This window comes from Musa acuminata, chromosome BXJ2-5, assembly GCF_036884655.1.
Source record: "Musa acuminata AAA Group cultivar baxijiao chromosome BXJ2-5, Cavendish_Baxijiao_AAA, whole genome shotgun sequence".
Lineage (NCBI taxonomy): Eukaryota > Viridiplantae > Streptophyta > Magnoliopsida > Zingiberales > Musaceae > Musa > Musa acuminata.
The window spans coordinates 29,237,435-29,258,935 of NC_088342.1; the positions used below are offsets into that span (position 1 = coordinate 29,237,435).

General features: G+C 42.4%; 1 long non-coding RNA gene across 1 annotated transcript; it reads left to right on the plus strand.

The window, feature by feature from the left end:
- The first annotated feature begins 5,571 nt into the window (after window positions 1-5,571).
- On the plus strand, window positions 5,572-8,215 carry LOC108952787 (uncharacterized). Its single transcript, XR_010487017.1, has 3 exons — window positions 5,572-5,713; window positions 5,799-6,438; window positions 6,888-8,215. It is a non-coding gene; the product is annotated as an uncharacterized LOC108952787 (long non-coding RNA).
- The last annotated feature ends 13,286 nt before the right edge of the window (window positions 8,216-21,501 follow it).

A 21,501-nucleotide genomic window follows, 5' to 3' on the forward strand; every position in this document is an offset into this window, starting at 1 on the left:
GTAGGACTTGTACTGATTTAATTACCCAAATTAGGATTTGGTTCCTTATAGTCGATAGTCAAAGGGCTATCAGACTCCTCAGTGGGTTTGGGTAAGACCCTAGGGTGCCCTCTAGGGTTTGGCTGATCAATCCTAATCTAGTTGTATCGTTGAACCTTGATCAAAGGCTCATAGAGAGACTTGAATGTGACGGAGCTTCTCCAAGCATTTTTAAGTTTAGCTTCAAGCTCGTGAGAGCTGTAATATTCTAACATATGGCTCACCATTTCATGATTGAAGTATATGTTTGAAATATTTTTATACGTCATTGTTTGAAAAAAATTATGAGATCCATATCTAATCCAAAAATATTATGATAAATATTTTAAAAAAATTATAAAGATACACGCTAGTAAATTTTTCATGGTACCTATCATAATAATATTATCAATCTTAATAGGTTTTTCAATCATTCAGGCTATTTGAAGAAAAAGATTAGACATAAGAAATTCTAAAAAAAAAGGCTCGAAAATGATAAGTTTCTTGCACAAAGGCTAGAAACCAGAGCCCTCCTTGGTCATGCCTTTTCATTCATGAATCGAAAAAAAAAGAAAGAAAGAAAGAAAAACCCTAATGCAAGATTAACAATATGACAATGTAGATGAGATGCGCCGTTTTCTAACAAAAATCAAGCCTTACGAGCATCATCGACCTCCTTGTTATCGAGCATGAGCTCTAGATTAGAGGACGACTGAATCCGGGAAGCAGGAGTCGGGTTGACAGGGAGTTGAGGAGAAATGAGGGTTTGAGAATGCCAGCCTCAGGAGACGACGCGACGACAAGGGAGAGGGTTGGGAGGAGGAGAAATGGGAAAGCTCATTGTGACAGAGTCACTTTTATCAGTGCATGTGGCTTTGATCATTTGGTCCTCACTACATGCATCATCAGTAAAGTAAACATAGAATTACAAAGGAGTTATGAAATTATTAGTGTTTTTCATCATATATAATATAATTTCTAATCGGATCAGAAAATTCATGTCTGTTAGTTAGTGAACAAAGGTGATGAGACAGCACGGTCTGATCCACGAGTTAATGTCGGAAGTCTTTTATCGGTTGAGCTGGATGCCGAGGTCGATTGGGCCCTCACGACGGGGTGCGGATCAGCATTTCTTGGTGTGCTGATCTGGGTGCTATGTTTGTCATGCTGCGTCTCTCCTTCTCCGAGATGGTTGGCAGCTCATCTTCGTGAGATGGTCGTGTTTTCCTGCAAAAATTACCCTTGTCAGGATCACCCGACGCGGCCCCTCCGATAAGTAAGTCAGTGGAATGATCGATTGATTTTTCTCCCCCCTCCTTTTTCCTAGATCAGGTCGGGGGTATTTATACCTGCGTGTGGGAATTGGTCGGGCCCTGGTCCGATATGGTTGTTGACTCTAGGGGCGAAACAACCTCTCTGACGAGGTAGCGTCTTCAGGGGTGCTTGAGCGGCATCAGACGGCATCGCCCCCAGCTCTTGGGGTGGTTAGGCCGCACAGTCGCACCGTTGGAGCTTGACGTGGCATGCACCCCGCGGTTCTGGAGGCGTACGGTGTTGCGTCGGTCTGCAACGTTTGTCGGTGGTTCACATAGGGCCAAAATATGCCGACGGATCGTTGATGGTCCGGGAGACATGCCTAGGTTTAAGGGATATGACAGCGTTGGGTTGTTCATGGGAGGAACGAATTGATTTGTCGAGGGTAATTTAGGGGGGCGGTGCCTAGTGATCCGGGCAGGACTGACCCTGCTGGTCGAATGGTAGAGGCTTGTAGAGGCGAAACCAAAGCGTTGAAACCGACGAGGCGAGACCTGCGCGACGAGGCTGGATTGACTCGTCGGGGGGCATTTTAGAGGAGCGGTGCCCCATGTATCGGGTAGGATTGACTCTACCGATCGAACGGTAGGGGCCTATTGAGGCGAAACCAAAGCGTCAAAACTGGCCAGACGAGACCTACACGGCGAGGTTGGATTGACTCGGGCAGGATTGACTCTGCCGATCGAACAGTAGGGGCTTGTCGAGGCGAAACCGACATGTCGTAGGTCGGAGAACGAGTTTGGCATGGCCCGGAGTTACAGTTGCCGAGATGTGACTAGGGCATGGCTCAGGCGTTGGATGGTCGATGTGCGTGGCTCAGACGCTGGATTTGGCCGAGATGTGACTCGGGCATTGGATTGGCCGGGAGGCGTGGCTCGGGCATTGGATCGGGCCGAGATGTGACTAGGGCATTTGATTGGCCGCGAGGCATGGCTCAGGCATTGGATTGAGCCGAGATGTGACTCGAGCATTAGATTGGCCGCGAGGCATGGCTCGTGCATTGGATCGGGCCGAAATGTGACTTGGGCATTAGATTGGCTGCGAGGCGTGGCTCGGGCATTGGATCGGGCCGAGATGTGACTTGGGCATTAGATTGGCCGCAAGGCATGGCTCAGGTATTGGATCGGGCCAAGATGTGACTCGGGCATTAGATTGGCCGCGAGGCGTGGCTCGGGCATTGGATCGGGCTAAGATGTGACTCGGGCATTAGATTGGCCACGAGGCGTGGCTCAGGCATTGGATCGGGCTGAGATGTGACTCGGGCATTAGATTGGCCGCGAGGCGTGGCTCGGGCATTGGATCGGGCTGAGATGTGACTCGGGCATTAGATTCGTCGCGAAGCATGGCTCGGGCATTGGATCGGGCCGAGATGTGACTCGGGCATTTGATTGGCCGCAAGGTATGGCTCGGGCATTGGATCGGGCCGAGATGTGACTCGGGCATTAGATTGGCCACGAGGCGTGGCTCGGACGAGAGCTAGATCTAGGGGCCGAGTGGGTATATTCGGCTCTGAATCAGACCTGGGGACCGAATAAGTTCTGTTCCGATTCGAGTCTGAGGGCCAAGTTTATTAGCTCGGTTCCGAATTGAGTCCGAGGACCGAGTTTGTGAGCTTGGCTCCGAATTGAGTCTAGGGACCGAGTTGTGAGCTCGGCTCCGAATAGAATCTGGGGACCGAGTTGTGAGCTCGGCTCCGAATTGAATCTGGGGACCGAGTTGTGAGCTCGGCTCCGAATTGAATCAGGGGACCGAGTTGTGAGCTCGACTCCGAATTGAATGCTGATGGATCGCCCGTCGGGAGTGATCTGGAACGACCTGAGCAATAATTGAGTTTGGGGCGCTCACGGGTCGTTAGTCGAGAGCGATCTGGAGAGGCTCAGGTAGGAGCTGGGACAGCAAGGCATAGGTCGGGAACCGATCTGGAGAGGCTCGGGCAGGAGCTGGGCCGGCGAGGTGCAGGTCGGGAACCAATCTGGAGAGGCTCGGGCAGGAGCTGGGCCGACGAGGTGCAGGTTGAGAACCGATCTGGAGAGGCTCGGGCAAGAGCTGGGTCTGCGAGGCACAGGTCGGGAACCGATCTGGAGAGGCTCGGTCAAGAGCTGGGCCGACGAGCCGTAGGTCGGGAATCGATCTGGAGAGGCTCGGACAGGAGCTGGGCCAGTGAGGCGCAGGTCGGGAACCAATCTGGAGAGGCTCGAGCAAAAGCTGGGCCGACGAGCTGTAGGTCGGGAACCGATCTGGAGAGGCTCAGGTAGGAGCTAGGTCAAAGAGGCACAGGTCAAGAACCGATCTGGAGAGGCTCGGGTAGGAGCTGGGTCAGCGAACCGTAGGTCGGGAACCGGTCTGGAGAGGCTTGGGCAAGAGCTTCAATACATAGACGCCCCTAAGCTGGTTGACCCGATGATGAGTCTGGACGCTACTGATGAGTCAGTCGTTACTTTCGGGTTTGACGAAAGGGAGGCCGGTCGGTGGTTCTCCCTCGGGGATAATTCCTGTCAGATGCTCCCGCGACATGACCCTCCTTCTAGTGCCAAGATGTTAGTGAACAAAGGTGCTGTGGTTGATGAATCAGCACGGCCTGGTCCATGAGTCAATGTCGGAAGTCTTTTGCCGGCTGAGCTGGATGCCGAGGTCGACCGGGCCCTCACGACGAGGTGCAGATCAGCGTTCCTTGGTGTGCTGATCCGGGTGCTATGTATGTCGTGCTGTGTCTCTCTTTCTTCGGGGTGGTTGGCAGCTCGTCTTCGTGAGATGACCATATTTTCCTACAAAAATGGCCCTCGTCGGGATCATCCGATGAGGCCCCTCCGACGAGCAAGTCAGTGGAGTGATCGATTGATTTTTCCCCCTCCCCCTTTTTCTTGGATCAGGTCGCGGGTATTTATACTCGCGTGCGGGAATTGGTCGGGCCCTGTGGTCCGGCATGCCCGTTGACTCTGGGGGTGGAACAACCTCTCTGACGAGGTGGCGTCTTCAAGGGTGCTTGAGCGGTGTCAGACAACACTGCCCTAACAGCAGACGACACCGCCCTCAGCTCTTGGGGTGGTCAAGCCGTATAATCGCACTGTTGGAGCTTGACGTGGCATGCACCCCGCGGTTCTGAAGGTGTACGGTATTACGTCGATCTGCAACGTTTGTCGATGGTTCACATAAGGGCCAAAATATGCCCTATCAATATCTAAAAACTATTAAGTGCATGCTAATTTGAACTAACCGATTGATGATTTCTTGGGCAATAAAAAAAAAGCCTTTATTTTTTTTTTCTTTCTTTCTGGTTTTTCTTAGGATGTATGTATGTGCTTTCCTTTTTAAAATTTAAAGTTTCTGCAACCACAACAGTGTTCGACGATTTGCCAGAGAAAGGCAAGAAAGTGCTTGGAATGATCGTGATGCATGTGTACGATAGGATTCCGTCTCGAGTTGACAATCACAAGGCTCAGCATTGACTTCATTGGAAATTCTATACATGCCGACAAACTGTATGTGTATTTGCCTGACCGCCAACTGCCACGTATAGAAATAGAAAGATGGGAGTTTCTTTCTTGGAGAAGGCAAGAGTTTCTAATCTCTTCTCGAGGAATGGAATCAATTTCGCAACAGCAACAACAAGACAAGGCAAGTATGTATGCAGGGCGGTGTCAACTTGGCCATACTTGCTCTTAAGTTTATTGTTGTTTAGTCTGGGAGCAATGTTCTACCTCCTAGTTTATACATATGACTGCGTTGGAATTGTAGTGTCAAGCAAATCGAGGTGTAGCTGCAGAGAAATCCATGAGATGAAGGAATCCAAGCTGCAACTTGGCCTGCACCTTTCCAGCTCAACTACCCCACATTCCTCACTCATCTTGTGTCTTCAAAACACATTGCCAAGGCCTAGAGAGAAGCAAAGGTGATGGAACAATGCAGTAACTTTTGCTGCAGATATACTTTCTTTTTTTATTTTATTTTTTGTGATTGTGAGTGTAGCATTTCTCTGCAATAAAACTTATGTTTCTTCACCATTATTGTTTGAGAAATCTATGAGAATTGTCTTAATAGTTGACCAGAAAAACCTGTCACATATTAATCTAAATCTTTCATGTTTTCCTGATTGTGATTAATATTCAACCCTGCATTTATAGGAAAACACTACGATTATGAAGATGATGATGATGATGATGATATCTTCTCTCATGACTATTCCTTGCTCTTTGTTCAGCCCACCTTCTTCACTTTGAACCTGACCTATTTCCTTGCAACTGTGCAGGTCAAGACTTGTCATCTGTTCAAGCCAACTCAAACCTTCATTCACTTTGGAAGAAAAGATCAACAGAGGGGGATTTGAAGACTGTGTGACTGTGATCCATCAAAACCTATTGTAATCACAGATAAGGCCATGAAGGTAAGCAAGTAGACATCAACGCAAGTATTGCTGCAGTATTTTTCTTGATCCACCAGCAGACCATGTTTCTGAGACAAGCTTGCAGTTGCATGCACAGGAGTTTTGTACCTTGCATTTAACTCTTTCTTGAGAGCTGTAGTCCATGCCATCAAAGGCCGAGGCCAAGGTAAGGAAGCCATTTTTGAATGGTGGTAGGACCAAGAAAGGGACAGGGGAAGGCGGAGGCAGTAGCAGATGGCCAGGGGAGAGGAACCTTAAACATCAAACCAGCTTAGTTTTCCACAAAGGAAAAGTAAAAGAAACCTTGATGCACCCCACCACCACCCCACCCTGCACGGAAGGTGCATGTTGAACAGATGGAATACAGTGTATCTGCACCCACAGATACAGTGTGACGGACATCAGACTTCCAACCTCCCACCCAACACACACATAGAAAATGCAGCAGCAGAACCTGCCAAGAGGATCAGCACTACATGTGTTTCCTTTGAAGCAAATCTCCAATCACCACATCTCTTCCTTTCTTGGCTGGCCTTTTGTGCTTTCTCTTTGCTCTCCTTGTGTTTCTGTCTCGAAATCTTAGGAAAAGAGACAAGAGAACACATGCGCTTGTCATTCTCCTTTCGGCGTTTTTGATGCAGATTTAAAGAGAAAATCCACTCTCGGAGGGATAGGGTGACATGGAGCAAACCGATTTTTAAGCGTGGGAAGAGATTACAACAAAGGTATTGCTTGCAATCTTTATCACAGATTCCTACTTGTTCTTGAGCATAAAAAACTATCTGCAGAACCAACATATTTTTTCTTCATAGCTTCATATTAGAACTCTTCAATTTTTTCTTTTATATATATATATATATATATATATATTTATATATATACATTTATCTGTTTGAGGGAAGTTGTTTTACTTTTCATAGTGTAGACCCTTTAAAAGTTGGAAAACAAGAGAGGAAGCGAAAATCAATGCAATGCTGAAGATGGAGTCAATGAACTTGCTCCAAACTTCTTTTATGATTGCATGATGAATTTATTTTTTTGAGGTGAACTCATAGTTCAATGACTTCCATCTGGTAGTTTGGGCATGATCTTATTTTCTTGAAGATTTAATCAAGTTTTGGATCAAGTATCATATCCAGAAAACTAACCTCACTGTGATGATCAATGTCTTCAGGCAACTTGTCATACTTGTTGGTCTTTTCCATAGCTTGTGCTTGGTGTGAGCTTGGCACAATTCAAATCCAAGCAAGGCATTGGTGTCATCTTTCAGCAGAAGCAGTTCACTTCACAGATCTGAGAGAAGGATTCTGAACAGGAATGCTGTACTAAGTGACTGTTAGATCTCAGATCCTGGCAAGAAGGCATTTAGTGAAAGCATCTACTGATCTGAGAGAAGGATCCTGAAAAGGGAAGACTGTGCTAAGTGGACATTGATCTCAGATTTTGACGAGAAGGCATTTAGTGAAAGCATCTACTGATCTTAGAGCAGATTTGAGCTGTGGGCAACTCATCGGATGGAACTTGAAATCGCACTTCCAAATGTATTTTGAGTTGTTGAGCTATCAGTCAAGGACACCAAACGATCAGATTGAGGTACAAGCTCGCTGGGTTGGATTCATGGATGCCAGAATGAGGAGGAACACATTTGCAAGTGGCTCAAGCATGGAGTATAAGAGAACCCCAATGATGCATCATGAGCCCGATCGCAGAACTTCTCCATCAACCTATTTCAGCATTGAATCGTTTCTGCTACTTGCCTTTGTCACTGCATCACTGCTGGTACTTCCACTCATACTGCCTCCATTGCCACCTCCGCCTTCCATGTTGCTTCTTCTACCCATTGGCCTTCTCGTTGTGCTTTTGATCCTGGCTTTTATGCCTTCGGACATACGAAACATCGCATCTTCCTACTTGTAAGTATGCTGCGAGCTTTTCATCTTTGAAGCTGTTGAGTGAGTACATCTTTCTTCATTTAATTCTTTTGAATGGCATTCATGGACTTGAACTTCTTGATCACAAAAAGCTAATGAAGCCGATGAAAGTGATGCTATCTTTTAACATCATGTTACGGTAGTTCTCCACAAGAATTATGAATTCTATCAGAGAAGTGAATCTTGATGCATCTGAGCTTGAAATTTTCCATGATCCTTCTGATCAAATAGTGGGCATTTGCATCGTGCTGGCAAGCAGATAGCTTCAGCTAAGAAGCCAAGGCTCATGAAACATGGAACGTTCTGAACTGTCATGGACAAAGGAAAAGGAAATCTCATCTCTGTCGAGTTCTGACAGAGAATCCAGAGAGGACATGTCATGGACAAAAAAATATTGAACAAAAAAGATGCAGATGCCGAGAGGAGGAAGATTTTGGTGCTTGGTTGTTTACAGTAGAGGGAGATTTCCTTTTCCTTGTACCACTTGTGTCTTTCTGCATCATCCAAGTGTAGAAACTGAGAAACATGTTTTTCTTCAGACACAAATCAAATTTATCATTTAATGCTGCTGTATCTGCAAATTTTCCAAAATGATACATACAACTGTAAGTTGCAACTGCAACGGTCTTGTTCATGTAATCACATCAAATATTTAAGTTAAGAATTAATTTTTTTTCCTTATTTGTTATTATAATTTAAGAAAATCTTAATTTACTTTTTTTTATATGAATTAAGAAAATAACTATTAAGTATTCCAAATATAATGATATCATATTTGTTAGTATATTAAATATAAATAATTTATATTAAATAAATATAAAAATTAAAATGAATTTCCTTTAATAGAGGCTCACCTCCTCCTATTTAAAGGGAGGGATTTCTCTCCTTCGTTCGACAAGAGGTAGGTTTCCCTACCTTTCTTAAATTTAAAAGTTTTAGCTTTTATTTTGATTCTTTAAATGTTGAAAGTTTTATAGTTTGAAAAATATGTATCAATTCTTTAAATGTCAAAATTTTTGCATCAAAATAATTAGTTAAAGTTTTCATAATATTCTTAAGGTTTTTATCATAGAGTTAAATATGCTAAAAATATATTTATTTTATATGATATTTTCTGTATTATAGTTTATCTTTAATCTTATCTGGATTAAAATTTTGTTAGATTAGAATATGTTATCTAAAATCTTTTTTGATATTTTTTTATCTGAAATTTAAAATATATTATTCTGAATGATTTAAAATATGACTAGAATATGTTGAAATTTTATATGTGTTGAAAACATAATTTTTATTTGAATTTAGAAGGTGACCAAAATGTGAAGTTTATAATAGTACACTCATCAGACCCTTATAAGTCAATCTAAATTCTGCCCACTTTTGATGTGGGACTAATCAGGGGTGTTACATCAATTCAGGGTGATTCCGAATTAATTGACTTATTCAAGTTAGTTTAACCTAAATTTAACTTAATCTAGTCTAAATTATACTAGTCTAGGGTGGTTCCAGACCAGTTAAATAAGGATTAGAGATCAGTTCAGTTAGGCTCTAGTAAATTGAGTTCAATTGAATCGATTAAACTAGAGTTCAAGTCAATTGAGGGCTAATTTATATTATTTGATATTGATGATATTTGAAAGAGACGTTTTAAATATGTTATTTCATCCCGAAATGGACATGACCAGTATAAGATTATATTATTTTCCTGCCGAGAGCAAGCAGGGCGATTTCCTTCGGGGATTAGTGAGCCGTCAGACGTGGCAGTTGGACGGTTCCTCCATCCGCTGTTGGGAGGAACGTGTCCCCACTTTAGTGGGTGTGGGACCCCACTCCATCCGCTGTTGGGAGTGCGATATGAGTTTGCCTCCATCTGCTGTTGGGAGAACACAAACTCATCCCGTAGGATAAAGCCTCTCCATCCGCTGTTGGTGGAGTGCTCCTTCGGGTATTTGATATACGCCAATGGGATGATTGATTGAATTTTGATCATGTATACATTTTGAGTTGACTTTTGGGGTTCTTACTCAGCGTCGCTGAATTTTCTTTGTTTTTGATTTTCAGAACAGCCTCCCTCGGTACTAAATCGGATTTCAATGAAGAACGGACCTTCCTCTATCCGGTCACGTTGTTATTAATCCGATCAAATTATGCTGTTTTTATTTTTGTCTTTACCTAGCGAGGTTATTAAATCAATGCAGATAGATTAATGATCAACATGTTGCGGTGGTGACGAGGACTGCTGTATCTTTGGCAGTATTCATGAGTTTTCTGTAATCATCTAAAGATTCAAGCGTGCATAAAGGTGGCAGATTGAATCAGTAGGGATCATCCATTGACAAGGACTTGTGCAAGATAATCTTTAGAAACGAAGGCTGTGTGGTGACGACGACCATCATGATCCACCTAATCTATCAATTATTATACTGGTTGATAATGTTCCTGAATTGTATCATCATCCGCCACCTCCCCCTTCATAAAAAAAAAAAAGGGGGGTTTAAACCAGACATGGATGATAATATTGTATTTATCAGTATATTATCGGCAATTAATTAATATTTTATGTCAATAAATTATATATTATACAGACTGTCAACAAAAAATAATTACAATAACCTCAATCTCATCATAAATTATGATAAATAGAGAATATATTCCAAATTTCCCAAGTCTAAATGCAAATAGAACACAACAGATTCATTCAGATGTGTACCATCCAATCCCACCTCCACCATTGCTTTTTGTAAAATGCTTAGAATTGAAACATCAAAAGAGTAGGATTTCTCATTGTACTAATAATGGATGTGCTCCTGATGACGTCTCCTATGACATGAAACAAGTTTCAATGGTGTGGCATTCTCCAAGTCTTTTGAAGTATTCATTGTACTGATAATGGATGTGCTCCTGATGACTTCTCGTATGACATGAAACAAGTTTCAATGGTGTGGCATTCTCCAAGTCTTTTGAAGTATTCATTTTTACTGATAGTCGAACATCTCAGTTCACTTAGTTCTTGCTTAATAGTAGTTGGAAATAACTGAAGGATCTAATTGATATTTTACTATATTTATATTACTTATCAAATCAAAATATATTCGACACTGTAAAATCAAAATATAATCTATACATCCTCTTCATGTATAGATTAAGTGTTCTAAAATTTTAAGAGTTGCCAGTTTTTAGGTCCTTTATGTATTCAACGAAGCAGTTTATTTTATTGACCTACCCATAGGAGTATAGTTTAAATTCAATGCTACTGATCCATGTTAATTTCTTTTTTAAAAGATTTTGTAGGATGCATTGTGATATGTCTACATATAAAATAATTAGCACATGATACAGAATTGAAACAGAGGAAAAGAGAAACTAGGAGATGTGCACAGTCTCTGCTGACAATTCCTTCCATTGAATTTTACTGTTTAATAGGGTGTTTTCTTGAGTTTTTTCTTTTTTTACCTTCCGAGATGGAGTTTATAAAGTATACTTTGTTTTTTTTAACCAAAGAGTTTATTCTAGACAAAGGAATAAGTAAAAAATTATAAATTAGTTGCTTAAAACCTTGAGAGTTGTGTGAAAAAATAAGTGCACCTTTGTGTGAAACACACTCCTTTTCTTTTCCAGCTGTGATAATTTTTTTAAAGCCATTTATCAGAAGTTACATTTTGATTTTTTAAATGACATATAAGTTCTCTAGAAGTCAAAGAAAAAAAAAAATCTAACACCTTCACTGATTGATTGTACTAAGGCTCCTAAATACCTATAAAAAATGATACTTATCGGTAAATGAAATTCTTTATATTTAAATAATAAAAAGCTTATGTATTTTTTTTCTAGTCTCTTACTCCTTACTCTAATCTTACTCCTATCATGCATTCTATTTTTCTTCCTATTCTACATCAGTTAGTATCAGAGCATATTAACAAATCTGTCTTATACCCTATTGGGTCTAAACTAACAATAAAAACTTCAATCAACAGGGAGGTCACTCACAAATCTTTTCACCGGCAAATTAATAGTCAAACTAAGATTGTTAACAGTTCATTGGGAAGTCATCTTCTTCCATATTTAGTTAGGTATAAATTGAGAAACTATACCATAATCTTATCTATCAGACATATAATAATTCAATCAATCGCTCTACTAAAAGAAGCTATTGCCATTACATATACTCCTTGTACACCCATTGATCTTATATCCCTTTCACTTGACTATCATGCTCTAGAATATATCCATGATTTGTATGCTGATATTCAACGTAAAATTATCATAAGTAATAAAAATTATAAATTTCTTACTAATTAATACATCATCGTTAGAGTCAACAGTTTCAAATTGATAATTCTCTCTTGGTTCATCTTTGCTCTAAGAAATTTTTTAAAAACTCATCTAAAAAGTTATATGCTTTTAACGCGAAGGATTTAACTCCATATCATAGTATTTTTGAGCCTCCTTGCTTTTTACTTATAATCTTCTCTTTAAATGTTAACTTTCTCATGACATAAGGATGATTGAGAGATTATTCTTAATGATTATCTTATTATGACTATCTGTTTCTAATGTCACTTAAATTACTTTAGAGGAATTTTGTATCTTTGCACTAGATTTATTGGATCAGTACCTTATTGATCATTATTTGGATTTTTTTTTTTTTTTTACTAGAAGAGAATGATGATGAATCATCTAGGCTTATAAAGAATTTTATAAGAGTTCATTCTACGTAAAGAAATCAATAAAAAATAGTGAAGCTTATCAATTTACGAAAAATTTTAGATTTGAATAAAAAAACTTTATCTTCTTTTTTATGATATCTTATTTTGTTCTCTAATCTCATTTCTCTCTCTCTCTCTCTCTCTCTCTCTCTCTCTCTTTTGCTGTTCTACATCATTTTGGCGTAAGTTTTCTTTATTGCTGCAGCAGGGTTATTGGATGCATTGCCTCCACCCTGTGCTTTGTTTTCCACGAGAAGATGGCATCCACGATGGAAAGAGATTTCATTGTGGCCCTGTTTTAATCCATCAAAAGGTGGTAATATCCGATATGTGATTAGGATCATTCAGAGAGAGCAGATGTTGCTGATGGCATTTGGCCTTGTTGTTTGTGGCATTACTCTTCACTTAATAGATGGTGCTCCTAAGTGGTGTTCTCTCAGATTGTCGAAGGTCTTACTTCTCTTTTCTAACTAGTGATTTGGCTGCTTTCTTCTGTCTGATCACTTCATGCAATGGCACCTTATCTTCATAAATCATTAGGGGTTGGAATTACGAGCATGAGAGAGTATCAAATTCTCCATCTTTCCACATCTTGATGAATAATATGCATGAAACTAAACTATGCGTGAAATTAAATTTTTGTATATGAACAAATTCTAGTAGGTCATAACACGCATCGAAATTACATGGAATCATAATCAAATAGAATACTAAGATTTATATGGAAAACTCCTTCAAAGTAAAGAGTAAAAATCATGGGACAAACTAAAGATAATCCACTATTAGAATAATGAATATACAAATCTCAATCTCTTGCCCAAAACCCTAACAACAATCACAAGAGAATAACTAAGATACAAGGATCACGTCACTGTCTATAATATCTAAAACCTCCCTAAGTAATCGCAGCAAGAGTCTACTATAGATTTGATCTAACCTGAGATGAGAACACTGCTAGATGATTGAGAACAGTCTCTCTGTATTGTTTTTATTTTTTTCCCTTTCTTTCTCTTATTTTTCTGCCTTTTTTTTTTTTCTCTTTTTTGAATCAAGATACTGCTTCAAAGATCTCCCATCGTTGTTGTAGTTTTTCTGCCTCGTTGCTGCCCTTTGTTTGCCTTAAAAATGTAGCCCCAGCACCCCCTAACTTTTGATCTAGGGTTAGGTCGAAGGGAGTGGGCTGTGGGCTAATAAAGCCTATGTTAGGCTGAACATATGGGTTGTCAGCCCAACAACCTCCCCCCTCAGCCCATAAGGGAGGCTGTCCCAAGACTCCTCAATGTGAAGCCATGCTGACCAACTGTCAGCATATCTCCTGTCTTTCTTTTGGTAAGGTTTTTGTCAACATGTCTGCTTAGTTATCATCTATGTGAATTTTCTGAAGCTGCAACTGCTTCTCTTCAAATACATTTCGAATCCAATGGTATCTAACATCTATATGCTTTGACTTAAAATGAAACATTGGGTTCTTACATAAATGGATGACACTTTGACTGTCACAATGCACCACATAATTTTCTTGTTCAACCTCAATTCTTATAAGAATTCTTTCATCCATAATATTTCTTTGCAAACCTCTGTAGTAACAATATATTCTGCTTCTGTGATGGAGAGAACAATACACCTTTGCAATATGGATTGTCATGACATAGCTCCCCTTGCAAAAGTAAGTACATAACCTGATGTAGACTTCCTCGTATCTATATCTCTTGTCATATCTGCATCTGTGTAACCTATTAACACAAGTAGTCCACCTCCAAAGCTTAAACAAACCTTAGAGCTCCCTCTGAAATATCTGAAATTCCACTTCACTGTTGCCCAGTGCTCTTTGCTTGGATTTGCAAGAAATCTACTAGTAACACCAACTGCATATGCGATTTCCGACCTCGTATATACCATTATATACATTAAATTTCCAACTACTGAAGCATAAGGTGTTAGGATCAAGAGCACTAAGAGGGGGGGGGGAGTGAGTTAGTGCAGCGTTAAACCTTCGACGATTAAAACTGCGTTCGTACGATAAAATCGTTTTCGACGTAAAACCGTTTTCAGAAACTTAACTTGAAAGCGAGTTCATAAGGGGGTGTAGCAAAAGTAATGAGGAAGTAAAGCACATATGGAGGCAGTTTACAGTTAAGATAAATAGCAAGAATAAATGCAAACCAGAGAGCATCGTAATTTTAGAGTGGTTCGGTCAATCTTGACCTACATCCACTTTTAGCTTCCTCCTCCGACGAGGTCACCGACGTCCACTAGAGGCCTTCCTTCAATAGGCGAAGGCCAACCACCCTTTTATAGTTTCACTCCTTTTTACAGGCTTAGGAGACAACCCTTACAGAATTTTCTCTCCTCTCTTGAAAGATTCAAACTTGGAAGAAAAGAGAGAGGAGAACTTCTAGCCTTTACAACACTTTTGAGCTCTAAAAATCATAGAGTAAGATTGGATTTTCGATTGCCCTTTCATGTAGGAAAGGGTGGGGTATATATATGCTAGTCATATGTGCCCAGCAAGCCAATCACGTGAGTGATGGCACGTGTGACTTGATACAGAATCTTTTTGCTTATTATATTTTGGCGTATATCACTTTATAACTATTGCATAAATGCATATATATATATATATATATTGTGATGTCCTTGGATTTGTGCAATGAGAATCGGATCGTGATGAGATCACGATAATGAGATCGATTCACCTTTAAACACATATCCTAAATAATCCCGGTCATAGGTTACTCGAGAGGGACATCGTGATAACCGGATAGACTGGTGTGCTGTATACCCGTCCATATGATGGATGCAGCTGGTCTCATAGCTGCTCGTGTAGGGACACTAGGGATACAGTACAGGTGCTCATTGGAGAATGAGTTCACTGATTGATCCGCTTACGGAATGCTGGATGGTTGATGATGCCTTATTGTCAGACAGCGATTCCGTAGTCCTAGTGGTGTATCTGGTCCTTAGACTTGAGACACCAAGGATGTCCTGTATGAGTGCTCCACTCTTTGATACCAGACTTATAGGTTTGGCTGTTCCCAGATCTAGTACAACTGGTCATTGGGAGTGGTAGTCGACCTTACGAGGGCTATTGAGTGTCAATAGAGGATCATCCACTCTCGGCGTCATGAGAGGAATATCCTATGTGTTCTTGCTCAGACAAATCCCTGGCCAGGGTCATTCGGGTTGAGAGAGAAAGAGTTCTCCGGGAGAATCCGATTAGAGCAAGACTCGAGTAGAAACCGTATGGGTCTGACAGCACCATGCTCGATATACGGTCTCTGGGATATTAGATGGATGAGGGACTATAGGTACATGGTAACTGAGGACAGACATGTCCAATGGATTGGATTCCCCTGTATCGTCTGGGGACTACGGTGTAGTGGCCTAGTACGTCCGTAGTCGATGAGTCAAGTGAATTATTACAGAGATAATAATTCACTCAGTCAGAAGGAGTTCTGACAGGTATGACTCACGGCCAGCTCGATATTGGGCCTAGAGGGTCACACACATATGGTAGGCATTGCGATGAGTAGAGGTTCAGATATGAGATATCCGACGGAGCCCTTGTCTTATTGGATGCAGATCCAATACCCACTAGGGAAGGACCCATTAGGGTTTGACACGGGATCTCTATAAATAGGAGGGATTCACAGCCTCATAGGCTAGAGTCTTTGCTTGCCCTTCCTATTCTCCTCTCCCTCTCCACCTCAGAGTAGGCCTGGAGTTTTGAGGAGCGTCGTCGCAACCCTGCTGTGTGGATCACCGCTAGAGAGGAGGACGCTTGACCTCCTTCACCCTCTCCTAAGGATCTGCAAGGAAACAGGGATATACGATCTCCCTAGGTAACACAATCTCTATACGCAGTTTTGTGTTTTTGCGGATTTTGCGCACCAATCTTCGCACGACGATGAACATCCTTTTGGGAATCGGGGATTTTTGTTTTCTTGTTCTTCCGCTGCGCATATGATGTCGCCCCCCCAATGATTTACCAACAGTGGTATCAGAGCCAGGTTGTTCGTGCGAATGATTGGTTTTGAACTGCGTGTATTGTGTTTAGGAAGAATATTGACGTCAAAATCGTTGACGCAAAAGCGAGGAAGGGCAGCAACAGTTGCTGCCCTCGATCTGCATGCCTGCAGCCACCTGCAGCGGCAGCCGCAGTCGCAGCCAGGCAGCACAGCGCCGGCGCATGCGCAAGCGCTGTGCCTGCAGCAGCCGGCCGACGGCCTGCTTGCAGCAGGCTTGCAGCCGGCGGGGCTGGCAGCGCGGGCTGAGGCACCGCAGGGCAGAGCCGCGGGCAGAGGCGCCGCAGGGCAGCAGCGCGGGCTGAGGCACCGCAGGGCAGCGGCGCCTGTGGCTGCTGCTCCCACGAGCAAAAACCCCGCAGGGGCGGCCGCCAGCGAGGCAGCACCGCCTGCGGGCGCTGCCTCGCCGGCAGAACTGCCCGCGGAGGCGGCGACGCCCGCAGGCGAGGGCAGCGCCCCGCCCCTCGCCGCACAGGCCGCCGCCGGCAGGGTGGCGGCGGCGGCAGCAGCGAAAAGGGGAAAGGGCATTAGGGTTTTCTGGGAAAAGACAGTTTTGCCCCTCGGAATTTGAGAAATTCCAGTTTCTGTCTTTTGTCCAAATTACGAAAATACCCTTAGGAATTGAGAAATTCCCTACATGTCCCTGATTTCAGAAAAATATTAATTAATTAAAAGGTTTAGTTGATTATTATTTTTATCTAGTAGTCCTACATGATGATGATTATTTATACATGTGATGTATGATGTGTGGACGGATGATCATGGACCGTGTGATGTGTGTACTTGTGATTATTATTATTGAGGTCTGCGAACCTCCATTATATTTCTCGTTTATTGTCGGGCCTGCGTGCCTATGATTAAGTTGTAATCACATGAGGAGGCGCAGCGGGAGCGTGGATGCGACAGCGGGACCCACGAGACGGACGATCGTGATGCATAGAGATGCATCAAGATGTCGACGAAACCGACGAGGACGACATGGACGATCACAGGGCATGGAGATGCACCGTTGCACACATAGATCTTGATGTGAGTGATTAGGCCTACTGGCTCGGGCCTAATCATATTAGGTTGTGGTCCATGATCATCTGATGTGATTGCTTATACACATACTAGATAAGTATATATATTTGCATGCGATGTAGATATATATTAAATATGTATATGTGTGACATGTCATATTAGGAGACCAAATTATAGAAACATCTCTCGATAATATTAAGTCGGTAAACGTGAGGCAATTAGATTGACCCACGTGGCCTTCCATCGTTATGAGTAGGAACCGAATCCCGGTGTAGGTTGAGTTGGTCGAGTCCCTCGAGACTCACCTATATCGCGATTCGCTATCTTGCTTACGACATAGAGATGTCACCGGTGACCTGAGGACATGGTATGCTTGGTCGAGTCCCTCGAGGGTATATCATCAAATCAGACTCATCTTGTAACGAAGGTGTTGACTTAACCGAGCATCATGGTTGGTCGAGTCCCTCGAGGCCATGGTGATTCGGAGGCCGAACAGGACGGGAATCACAAGGAGTTATGATCGGCAAGAGTTGCCTACCTTTTAGGCTTAGTGTGATTGGTCGAGTCCCTCGAGGTTACACTAAGACGCTGATTGGATCCTGATCCCCACTAGAAGTTTGCCGGAGACTTCCGTTTCACGTGCTGAGGGTGTCGCGTGACTCGTTAGTAAAATAGTGGGAGCATATTAAGATAGAAGTCCATATCTTGATAGTTTATTTCTTGCAAAATCTGCATGTTATTCATTTTTGCTACATCTTTATTTTCAGAAAATGTCGCTTTCAAATCCCTTACGTGGCATACTTGATGTCAACCGCCTCACTGGTCCAAATTATACGGATTGGCTCCGTAACTTGAGAATTGTTCTCACAGCGGAGAAAATCGTGTACGTCCTTGATACAGTGATGCCTATGCCCGAAGAAGGGGCAAGCGAGGATGAGATCGCTCGCTACGTGAAGTACATTGATGACTCCACTCTTGCTCAGTGCTATATGTTGGGCTCTATGACTCCAGAGTTACAGAGACAACATGAAAAGATGGATGCCAGATCCATTCTCCTACATGTCCGTAAATTGTTTGAGGAACAGGGAAGGACTCAACGATATGAGATATCCAAGAGCCTTTTCCGCGCTAGGATGACTGAGGGGACATCGGTTCAGAACCATGTCCTAAAGATGATTGAGTGGATAGAGAAACTCACAGGTCTAGGAATGGTCCTAGAGGATAACTTGTGTGTGGACATTGTGCTTCAGTCCCTACCAGATTCCTTTTCACAGTTCATAATGAATTTTAATATGAACAAGCTTGAAGTGACTCTCCCAGAGCTCCTCAATATGTTGAGGGAGGCAGAGAGTACTATTAAGAAAGAGAAGCCAGTTCTCTACACTGGTGAGACCAGAAAGAAAAGGAAAGCAGAAAGGTCCCTTAAGAAGGGAAAGGGCAAGGGCAAACAAGGTAAAGCAAAGGTTGCTAAGAAAGACCCAACAAAGGACAAAGGCCAGTGCTTCCACTGTGGTAAAGATGGGCACTGGAAGAGAAACTGCAAAGAGTACCTTGCAGAAAGGGCGAAACAAAAGCTTGATGAAGCTTCAGGTACATTCATGATCAGTCTCCATTTGTCAGACTCTTATGATAACACATGGGTATTAGATACCGGTAGTGCTTATCATATATGCAATTCGTTGCAGGTTCTGGCAAGGCCTAGGAGACTAGAGAGAGGCGAGATGGACCTAAAGATGGGTAATGGAGCAAAAGTTGCTGTATTAGCTGTTGGCGAGGTCGCTCTACATCTGCCTAGTGGAGCTTTTATTGCATTAGATGCATGTTATTTTGTTCCTTCTATTATCAAAAACATTATTTCCATTTAATGTTTAACAGTTAGTGGATATAAATTTGTTTTTGAGAACAATGGTTGTTCGATATTATTAGATGATAAGATCATCACGAAAGGAACATTGCATAATGGTTTATTTATGTTAGACACCACTCCACATATCATGAATGTAAATGTGTCTAAGAGGAAACGAGATGAGGTGAACAATGCATACCTGTGGCATTGTAGGCTAGGTCACATCCATGGAAGAAGGATTCAAAAGTTGCTAAATGATGGATATCTAGATCCATTCGACTATGTGTCATATGCAACTTGTGAGCCTTGCATTCGTGGAAAACTGACCAACTCTCCATTTAGTGGAACTGGAGAGAGAGCCACTGAGTTGTTGGAACTCATACATAGTGATGTATGTGGACCCATGTCAACTCATGCCATTGGAGGTTACTCCTACTTCATTACATTTACTGATGATTTCTCAAGGTATGGATATGTGTACTTAATGAAGTACAAGTCCGAGGCCTTTGAGAAATTCAGAGAGTATAAGAATGAGGTGGAGAACCAGACTGGAAAGAGTATCAAAACTCTTCGATCAGATCGAGGAGGTGAGTACTTAAGTATAGAGTTTACTCACTTCCTCAAGGACCATGGGATATTATCCCAATGGACACCTCCTTATACACCTCAGCTCAATGGTGTCTCTGAAAGGAGAAATCGTACATTATTAGATATGGTACGGTCCATGATGAGTTTCGCTGACCTACCCATCTCATTCTGGGGATATGCTCTAGAAACCGCAGCTTACCTTCTGAACAGAGTTCCAACTAAGTCGGTAGTGTCTACACCATATGAGATATGGAAAGGGAAGAAGCCTGATCTTAAGGTTGTTAAGATTTGGGGCTGTTCTGCCCATGTTAAAAGACACAACCCCGATAAGTTAGAATCAAGGACAGAGCGATGCAAATTTGTGGGATACCCCAAGGAAACTTGTGGGTATTATTTCTATCATCTCGAGGACCAAAAGGTCTTTGTAGCTAAGAGAGCAGTGTTCCTTGAGAAGGAACACATTCTTGGCGGAGACAGTGGGAGAATGATAGAGTTGAGCGAGGTTGGAGAACCAAGCTCAAGCACCACTCTTCAGCCCGAGTCTGTTCAGGTACCTAATACACAAGTATCAACTTTACGCAGGTCTGATAGAGTATCCTATCCTCCTGAGAGATATGCGGGACATATTAGAGGAGAGGATGTAGAGGATATTGATCCTCAGACCTACGAGGAGGCTATTATGAGTATAGACTCCGGGAAGTGACAAGAAGCCATGAATTCTGAGATGGATTCTATGTACTCCAATAAGGTTTGTAAGGTTTGGAACCTAGTTCATGCGCCCGAAGGTATTGTACCCATCGGTTGCAAGTGGATCTTTAAGAAAAAGATCGGAGTAGATGGAAAGGTAGAGACCTATAAAGCAAGGCTAGTGGCTAAGGGGTATCGTCAAAGGCAAGGTGTTGACTACGACGAAACTTTCTCACCCGTAGCAATGCTAAAATCCATCAGAATTCTATTGGCTATTGCAGCACACTATGATTATGAGATCTGGCAGATGGATGTGAAAACCGCATTCCTCAACGGGAACCTGGAGGAGGAGGTGTATATGATGCAACCTGAGGGATTCGTGTCCAAGAACTGCCCAGATAAGGTGTGTAGGTTGCTTAGATCCATTTATGGACTAAAGCAAGCTTCCCGAAGTTGGAACATAAGATTTGATGAGGCAATCAGATCTTATGACTTCGTTAAGAACGAAGATGAGCCTTGTGTATACAGAAAGGTAAGTGGGAGCGCTATCACCTTTTTGGTGTTATATGTGGATGACATCCTCATCATTGGGAATGACGTAGGAATGCTATCCACAGTAAAGACTTGGTTATCTAGACACTTCTCCATAAAGGACTTAGGGGAAGCATCCTATATCTAGGGGATTAGAATCTATAGAGATAGATCCAAGAGGATGCTTGGCTTGTCCCAGTCCAGGTACATAGAAACCATTGTCAAAAGGTTTGGCATGGAAAATTCCAAAGGGCAAACATGAATATGATACCTTATGCCTCAGCAATAGGGTCTATCATGTATGCCATGCTATGTACTAGGCTTGATATAGCGCATGCTCTGAGTGTCACGAGCAGGTATCAAGCGGATCCAGGCTTGGAGCACTGGAAAGCAGTAAAGTGTATCCTTAAGTACTTGAGAAGGACTAAGGATCTTTTACTAGTATATGGAGGTA